This window comes from Drosophila suzukii (genome assembly GCF_043229965.1).
Source record: "Drosophila suzukii chromosome 2 unlocalized genomic scaffold, CBGP_Dsuzu_IsoJpt1.0 scf_2c, whole genome shotgun sequence".
Lineage (NCBI taxonomy): Eukaryota > Metazoa > Arthropoda > Insecta > Diptera > Drosophilidae > Drosophila > Drosophila suzukii.
In genome coordinates this window covers 9,110,110-9,120,036 of record NW_027255896.1, presented here as the reverse complement: position 1 = coordinate 9,120,036, position 9,927 = coordinate 9,110,110, and the positions used below count along the sequence as shown (strand labels likewise).

At 29.1% G+C, this 9,927-nt stretch overlaps 2 long non-coding RNA genes across 2 annotated transcripts; both read right to left on the bottom strand.

The window, feature by feature from the left end:
- Positions 1-2,246: 2,246 nt before the first annotated feature.
- On the bottom strand, positions 2,247-4,113 carry LOC136117423 (uncharacterized). The gene is made up of 3 exons (XR_011605413.1): positions 2,917-4,113; positions 2,787-2,843; positions 2,247-2,717 (listed from the first exon to the last, which is right to left on the bottom strand). It is a non-coding gene; the product is annotated as an uncharacterized lncRNA (long non-coding RNA).
- Positions 4,114-8,075: 3,962 nt separating this feature from the next.
- Positions 8,076-8,699, bottom strand: LOC139354224 (uncharacterized). Its single transcript, XR_011605374.1, has 2 exons — positions 8,584-8,699; positions 8,076-8,541 (listed from the first exon to the last, which is right to left on the bottom strand). It is a non-coding gene; the product is annotated as an uncharacterized lncRNA (long non-coding RNA).
- Positions 8,700-9,927: the final 1,228 nt, after the last annotated feature.

The window sequence follows — 9,927 nt, the reverse complement described above, 5'->3', positions numbered from 1 at the left end:
ATTATAACTTTAAGTAATGGTGATAACTTTGAAATCCGTTTTCTAGACTCGTTTCGATTTATGCCTTCTGCTTTAGATACATTAGCTTCAAATCTAGATAGTGAACAAATGTGTATAACAAGATCATTTTTCCCTAATGAAAATCATTTCAACTTAATGCGACGAAAGGGTGTATTTCCATATGAATATTTAGATTCAGTTGAGAAATTAAAAGAAAGTAAATTACCTCCTAGAGAAGCTTTCTATAGTTCCTTAACCGAAAATGAATGTTCAGTTGAAAATTATACTCACGCACAAAAGGTATGGAATGAGTTTTCTTGTAATAATCTTAAAGATTATTTAGAATTATATTTAAAAACAGATGTTTTATTAATGTCTGATGTCTTTGAAAACTTTCGAAGACTTTGTAGTAAAATTTATTCACTTGATCCAGCACATTTTTTCACTACACCAGGATTATCATGGGAAGCTATGTTAAAATGTACTAAAATTGAATTAGATTTATTAACTGATATAGATCAGTATAAATTTATTCAAAGTGGTATTCGTGGTGGCTTAGTTCAATGTACATGTAGATATGCTAAAGCAAATAATAAATATGTTGAGAATTTTGATAGTACTCAAAAATCATCATATTTGATTTATTTGGACGCAAATAATTTATATGGTTGGGCTATGTCACAATCTTTACCATATGGAGGTTTTGAATGGATTTCAAGGGGGGAACTTGATAGTATAAACATTGCTGAGATTGCAGATGATAGTGAATATGGATACATTTTTGAGGTAGATTTAAAATATCCTTTAAAATTGCACGATAAACATAATGACCTTCCATTTTGTTGTAATTATCAGTTACCAACAAAGTCAGACAAAATAAAAAAATTAATTGCTTGATAAATTGATTTAAGGGATAAAGAAAAATATATAATTCATTATAAAAATCTTCAACAGTGTATAGAAAATGGATTAATTCTAACAAAAATTCATAGAGGTCTTCGCTTCTTTCAGAAACCTTGGCTAAAAACATGTATTGATTTGAATACATTCCATAGAACTAATGCAAAAAATACATTTGAAAAAGATTTTTTTAAACTTTTAAATAATGCTGTCTACGGTAAAACGATGGAAAATGTAGATAAGCGCGTTAATATTAAATTAATTACTGAATGGGAAAGTGCTTCACCATCCGATTCTTCTGGTCCAAAAAGGCATTGCGGTAGATCTCTTATTTCAAAGTCAAACTTCCATAGTGTCAAACAGTTTTCAGAAAACTTCTTTGCCTTTCAAATGAAAAGATTAAATGTGTTGTACAACAAACCTTTATATTTAGGTTTTGCTGTATTAGATTTATCGAAATGGAAAATGTATGATTTTCATTATAATTATATCAAACCTAAATACAATGAAAATGTTCAATTAAATTATATGGATACAGATTCTTTTATATATACCATTAACACTGAAGATTTTTATAAAGATATTCAGAATGATGTTGAGATGAAGTTTGATACATCAGATTATTCTGATGAATTACTTAATCTCTATAATTTTCCTAAAGCTAATAAAAAAAGGTTGGGTTTTTTTAAAGATGAACTCAATGGAAGACCTATGACTGAATTTGTTGGTTTGAGATCAAAAATGTATGCCTTTAAAACATCTAATAGTAATGACAGTTCTGAAAAAACAGTGAAAAAATCAAAGGGTGTTAAAAGAAGTGCAATAGATCAACTAACTTTTAATAGTTTTAAAAAATGTTTGTTTTCGGAAGAGGAAGTGGTAGGCTCTATGTCAATGATTAGATCTAAAAATCATCTTTTATCAACAATTAAATGTAAAAAAGTAGTTCTCAGTCATAAAGACACAAAGGTTCTTATACAAGACAATAAAATTAATACACTACAATATGGCCATTATAAAATAGATGAAAAAAGATTAGAAAATAAACTTAATGAAATGGATTCAAATATTTATGTTTATGAACAAAGAATAAAAGAAATAGAGAATTGTTCTAGTAGAAATAATTATCAAGAGAATGAAATAGAAAAATTTCACAAAAATATATATGAATGTGAATTTGAAATGTTTTATACAGAACTAGAATTAAATTTACTAGATTGTAAAAAAAAATGAATAAATGTACTCTATAATTGTAAATAAGACAGAACAAACAACGCTTCTTTATTTAAAGGGTAAAATGTAAGGTAATGTATAAACCAAATATTACAATTCACAATATTATTATTATAAAATTTTTATTTAACAGAACAAACATCGCTTTTACTTACAGGGTAATGTTAAAATTTATGAGAATTAACAGAACATGAAAATTTGAATTTAACAGAAGAATTACAATATTTTCTTTGAATTACATTCAATTTGTTTACTTTCTTCTATATTTAGTGGTACAGTTTGTTTATAGTTATCTATACCACCCTGTAATCTATATACTTTATTGTCATCATTACTTAAAGGAATTGATTTAATGTATTTATCATTATCTTCATCTAAATTAAACGGTATAGTTTGAACATAGTTATCTATACCACCCTCAACAAGAATAGTTTCATCCTCACTAGATGATCTTGGAATACATGGTTCCGGATTTTCATCATCATAAAGGATTGTATCATGGTCATCATCATCATCATCATCGTCATCACCATACAAATTATGAGAAAATTTGCCATCCTCTTTTTTATTAATGTTTTGGAGTTCTGAAAATATAAATATTTTACTATATATATATATATATACAAATATTATTTTATATGTATTTAACCAACCTTTTTGAGCTCCATCCGAAATATTATTTTCAACTTTTTTATTTATGTTTTGGAGTTCTGAAAATATATATATATATATATATTAGTATATAAAATTATATATAAATATATATATATATATTAAACTCACCTTTTTTTAATTTACTCGAATTATTATTTTCATCTTCTATTTTTATATTCTGTAAAAACAAACATATTTCCCTACTCAATCAGATTATGATATAATATCACTATTAGTTATTTTGAAATCGTTAATATCGTTAATTGATATTTTATCTGTGCTAATCTGACTTTCTTTTTTATTTAAATATTCAAGCATCATTTGAGCTGCTAAATTTATCTTTCTTAAATATATCCCATTAATTCTTTCTGCTTCCTCTATTTCAATTTCTTGGATTTGTGGACCATCACTAAGATAACCTGTTTCTTCTTCTTCTATCTCTTCTCTTTTACTCTCTTGTTTGGAGACAAGATCAGCATCCTTTGATATTTTTTCATAGACAATCCTATCTTTTCGTCTCTCTGCATTAATTACTGTTTGGGATAAAACTTCTGCAAATTCAAAACAATTTATTCTTAAAGTTGCTAAGGGGGTATTAGTATTGCGTTTAGATTTTTGATGGCGGTGGCGATTAGATAAATATTTTAAATTAATACGCTTAGATTTACTTAAACTTCGCCTAGAATGTGTTCTTCTATATATATTATTGTAATGACATTTAACTCCTACTGTAGCAGTTTTGTATTGGATGGTAAAGAATCTGTTTAGACCCCTTCTTCCCAAATCCATATGCCCTCCTATTCTCCTTTCATTTTCAACTAATTTTTGCTTAAAATTCTCAATTATACCTCTCTTTGTGAATTCGATTTGAGAGTTGTGTATGTTTTCAGTGCTTTTTAATTTATGAGTAGTGTTCCTTTTTATTGGAACCCGACTTACACTTTCAAATTCTGTATCACTATCACTGATCCCCAACACTAATTCTTGTGACGTATTACTAAATGTTGGTGCTCGACTTACGTTTTCAAATTCTCTCTCACTATCAATTATACCCATATCAATTTTTTCTGATTTTTCTTCTCCTATGTTTTTATTTTCTATGTGATCAACACTTTCATTTTCGCTATTAAAATCAAAAAGATTGGTTGGGGTTGTAGTTGTTGATGTAGCTGTTTTTGTTGTATCTTCTTCCAGAAGTTCTTTTTTTAATGTAGTTGCTGCTGTTGTAGTTGTTGTTTCTTCCTTCTCCTCCTCCTCCAGAATTCCCCTTCTCATTGTAGGTGTAGTTTCACTTGTTGTAGTTGAGGTAGATGTACTTGTAGTAGATGTTGATTTAGTAGTTTCTTCTTCAACTGTACTTGCACTTGTACTTATTGTTAAGTCTTTTTCATTAATGCTACCATTAATAGCATTAAATATTTTAGTATCGAGTTCACTTTTTAAGTTTGGTTTCTCACTTTCATCACTTGTCTTGTTTATGAGATCCATAAAAATATGACTGTCCTCTAGGATCTCAAATTTTAAGTCAATTTTAATGATTTTTTTTAGTTTTGGAACATTGATAAATAACCCAATCGAATTATTGGAAGTCGATGGGTTTTCAATTAAAGTCATTTCATTGGGGAGTGGTACCATTTTCACCATCGGATTAAAGAGGGAAAGTATCACAAAAAATATTATAAAAACCGTCATTTTAATTTTGATTTTGTTTTTTTTGACAATCGAACAAACGAACTATCGAATGAATAAGCAAACGATCCGAAATTGAGTTGCGTGAACGAATAGATGGAAACTGAACACTTTTTGAAATTCTTCCGCCTTTATACCCTCCAGATTTGTATATATAAATATGTAACGTTCTGTTCAAATTCTTATCTGTACATGCTTTTCTTCACACTTTATAAATAGGAATTGCGTGATTGTGAAGAAACATAATTTATTTCACGCATTGACGTCAATGTCTACATTTTTATTGTTCTTTATAGAATTTCGTTTTTATAAATCCAACTATCTTCTGATTTTGAAAGGCCTACCCAACGCACAAGCACATAATCAAGTTCCACCCAAAATTCTTATCTGTATATACTCTTTTAGTCTAGCCAACGCACAAGCTCATAATCAAGTTCCGTTCCGTTTATAAATAGGAATTGCGTGCTTGTGAAGAAGAAACATCATTTATTTTCACGCATTGACGTCAATGCCTACATTTTAATTGTTCTATGCTTCCACTTGTTCTTTATAGAATTTCGTTTTTATGAATCCAACTATCTTCTGATTTTGAAAAGCCTAGCCAACGCACAAGCACATAATCACCTTTTTGTTTCACAATCATTTCAACAAGATAAGTATTAGGGAATTTTGTTTTTTTAATTTCTTGTTTATAGAAACCACCTTGTACTGGATCACCCTTCAAGTCCTCAAGTAAATATGTGGTGGGGGATGTATTTTGTACTTTCCGAATTCGAAAAATTTCCGTTGTCCAGTTTGGGGTATAGCCTTTTTCAAAGACATGTTTATATTTACTTATTCGTACATGATCCCCCTCTTTAAAGTCCCCATTTGTAAATATTTTTAGATGATTGTATGATCTCATCAAAATCTGTTTTTCATTTTTAGCATTGACGTCAATAGGCTTCATTTTAATCGTTCTATGCTTCCTGTTATTATAATTATTAATCAACTCTTTGTATATTTGAAGCCAAGTATATTTTCCATTAAAACTAAACTCACGCCACATAAGTTCTTTTATTGTTTTATTAAAACGTTCCACAATAGATGCTTTAAGAGTACTAAATGTTGAGTAATGATTAATTTCATATCTTTTCATCAATTCTCTAAATTGTTTATTATAGAATTCATTTCCATTATCTGTTTGTAAGTTCTTTGGTACTCCACGACCAGATTTCATTATTTTTTCCATTGCTTTTGTAACTTCATCTGCATTTTTTGATTTTATTGCTTCACCCCATCCATATTTAGAAAATGTATCTATTACTGTTAACAAATACCTATACCCCTTATTTGATGATGCATATGCCCCCATTTCAACCAAATCAGCCTGCCATAAATCATTAATACCCTTTACTATAACTCTACGTCTTGGGAAATTCTTGAATGATGGGCGATGTAACTCATTTATAATATCTCGTTTACTCATAGCTTTATTTTATCTGGTATAAATGGTTTCTTCTCTAAAGATTCAGTTTCACCTTTTAAAACTGAGGTTGGTGCAATTATATAATTGAAAATGTTACTTTCTATTTCATTTATATCCTCCACTACCTTATTAAAAGTTTTCATGAGAAATTCCAATTTTTTAGAAATTTCACTCACTTTTCCCTCAATATTATTGATTCGAGGTCTTAATCTAAAGATTTGTTGTTTCTGCAGTTGCTTAGAAATTTCATTAGATGTATTCTGTACTACTTTACTTATTTCATCATCAATATAAATCTTTGTTGCAATATCATTTTCATGAATGGGGGGTAGGGAATTTTTAAATCGTTTCCTCTGAACATTTAAATGTCCATCATAATCATTAAGTATACTTTGAAATTTTTCTAGACCTTTTGTTATATCTCTTGGGTACTCTTTCTCATTTAAAAAACAACCAAACTTATCAACTGACATTTTAATTATAAAATAAATAATGAAAGAGTGGTATATTTATGTATGATCCACATTAATTGTTAAAACTTCTTCTTCGTTTACACGATGTGCAAATGGACTTTTCCGAAGTGTTATTCCATCTATTTGTGTCTGATCAGAACGAATGATTGGTGGAGGTTTTTTTAAATGTTGGTGTATGAATTTGTTAAAATTTTCCAATTTATCAACAAACTCTTTTATTGAATTATGTATATACTCCATTTGAGTTATCATTTTTATTACTTTACTTTCCAGCTCTGATACTCTTTTATTTCGTAGTTGAAATGATTTAGTTATAGTTTCCATTTGATGTGATTTCGCTTCATTAATTTTATCATCAACATACAATTTAATAGCCAAATCATTTCCATTTATTGGTTTTGAAGAGTTTTTAATTCTTTTTTTCTGAACATTTATGTGACCATCAGTGTCTATATATATACCTGTAAGACTCTCAACTTCCCTTTTGAAAAGCAAGGAAAAATCTCTATCATTTGAAAAGTGACCAAACTTGTCAATAGACATTTTACTATTAAACAAAATGAGAAAATGTTTTCTATTTTATTAATATATTATTTTTGCTTCCCGCAATTCTTCTATTATTGAAAGAATTTCATTAGTATGGTTATTATTACCAGCAGCTCTCGATGCCATTAAGAGTTGCAATCTTTCAACAAGTTCATTAACATTATCCCAATATACATAGTTTGGTGGTATTTTTTGTAGTCTCATATACCCAGAACCAGTATGTTCTTCATTTACTGAAGATGATATTAATGGTTTAATAATTGAAGAATATTTTTTAGAACGATTCCCCTTTACTTGACCATCTGGTTGATAGTTTCTTTTGTGAGCACTTGTTTCAATTAAAATGTTTTTATATGATTCTAAATCGTTCTTAGTATAATCCTTAGGACTATTATGAAAAATTAAAGAGTATAGACCTGGTGATAGAGTCCATAAATTTCCACTTCCTAATTCCATCAAATTTTTTTTAATTTTAAGTGTTGTATTACCCAACATTAAAATATTATTTTCTTCTCTTGGTCCATAACTATTGTCTAAAATCTTTTCTTGCTTTAACTGATTAATGTTGAGATTGTACTTCACCCCGGTTTCTTCATATACACTTTCATTTAAATCATCTGTGTGAGGTTGTTGTGAAACATCGGATTCATCTATAAGAGACTGTTGTGAAACATCAGATTCATCTATAAGAGACTGTCGTGAAAAAGCATCAACATAAGCATCACTCTCACTATCACTTTCGATTACTCTCTCGTGTTCCCTTTTTTCTTTTTTACTTTTAGGTACTCTTATATTCTCTTTCTTGAACTTAGTCTTAATATCATGTGTATCATTAATATATTCCTTTTTATTCAATTTTTTATTTTCAGTGAGTAATTCATGTAAAGGTTCTGTAATAGGTTTAAAAGTTTCCTCCAAATTTGATACGTTCTCATTTTTTATTTGTTTCAATTCATCAAATTTTCTTTTTAATGAATTTCTACTTTTCGTCAACTGTTCTAAAAGTTTACGCTTCATTGTTGTCGTTTTCTCTGATACTCATGTGCTACTGGGCAAAATGTACTATAATTGAAATATTTATAACAAAGGGTTTGAGTTTGAGTTTTATGAAATTTTATTTTTATTTTTATTTTTATTTTTATTTATCAAAATAGATACATTAATAATATTAAAAATGAAAACATTTTAAGCTTTATTTAATTCTAAATAGAGATTGTTATCCTTCTTTTTAATAATACAAAAAAGATTATCTTTTATATAATCAATTGTTGAATCCTCTAAAGTTGAGTATCGTTCCGGCAAGTACAGCATATACTCTTCAAGTTCAAGAGTGAGGGCCATCCCAAAGCTGGTTTTCTTACGTTGAGCACACCTCCGATTCCATCTTCGCCTTTGTTAAGAGAGGTTTTGGTGCGTTACCATTAAACTCCTTGAGTACTTTCATCATTCCCGGATTGACCATTTGTAGTTGTTTCTTCTTGTAGTTGTTTTCGTTGTTTTTGTTGCTTTTACCTGTTTTTGTTGTTGATTTTAGTTGTTATTTTAGCAGTTGTAGCTGTTTTTTGTTGTTTAATTTACCTGTTTTTAGCAGTTGTAGCTGTTTTTTGTTGTTTAATTTACCTGTTTTTAGCAGTTGTAGCTGTTTTTGTTGTTAATTTTAGTTGTTTTTTAGCGGATGTAGCTGTTTTGTTGTTGTTTTCAGCTGTTTTTAGCAGTTGTATCTGTTTTAATTGTTGTTGTTGTTTTACTGTTTTAACTGTTTTTTATGTTGTTCTTATTGTTGTTGATTTTGATGATTGCAAGATTTTTTAGGTTGAAACTTTAGGCTGAGAACGTTTTAGCTTGAAACTTTTAGGTTGAGACTGTTTGCAGGTGGTTTTTAAATGTGTGTTAGAATAACTTTTGATCGAGTTTTTATACCTTGAGGTAAACTAACCCTCCCTGTTCTCTCTCATTCTTGATTTAGCATCGACCAATCATAGTGGATAGCATGTAAATAGGGTGGGTTTCAAGAATCATAGAGAAATTACTTGATCATAGTGTAAAAGTTAGGGTGGGATAGAGAGAGTAAGAATTGGAGGGACAGGTGTCCACAGTTGGTACTATTTAAGTCTTGTTTTCTCTCATAGTTATAGTTAATGTTATTCCCCAAGTATTTCACAATTTCTTTTGGGGGTTGTAAATTTCCAAAACTATCAAAGTAATGTATACTTTTTTTATTTTTGTTATAAGCTACCCAATGTGTACCATTTGATGAACTATCATCTAGGTTTATAATTCCTGACTCTTCTCTCCAAGGAGATTTGGGCAGTGAGTCTCTCATAAACACACCTCGGAAATGTGGAATGTACTTTTGAGCAAAATTCAAAATTTCGAAATTTGAAAGAGGTTTTTTAGGTAGCTTAGTAATTAGTTTTTTGGATTTCCTCTAAATGGATTAAGATATAATCCATAACCTTTTCTATAAGGTTTAAGAAACATACCTTCACCCACCTTAATACTTTAAATTTTCTTATTATGTTGCTTACTCTCTTCTAATTGTTTTTTCCCCATATTTGCATTATTAATAGTTTTAGCAATAGCTGCACTACCAGAGGCGAGACTACCTAATGCACTTAGTGCAGTCAAAATGGGTACAATAGGTAAAAAACCACCAATTTTCGGTACATTAATAATACGAGGAATCTTAATTTTTTTTTTATTTCTGCCAATTGATTTATTGACTGCTTTACGTGCAACCTTAATCGCACTCATTAGATCTAGTGGCTTCCGAGTTTTCAATGCCCGCATTCCTGTTTGGATAACATTTGAAAAACTCTTTACCTTTGATTTCCTTTTCTTACACTTTCTCTTTGTTCCCTTTTTCACACCCATTCCGAATTTCTTTTTTGTTTTCATAATATTTGTAATCAAGTATGCTGCTGTTTTCTCTGCAATACTACTATCTTTTGAACCAACACGTTC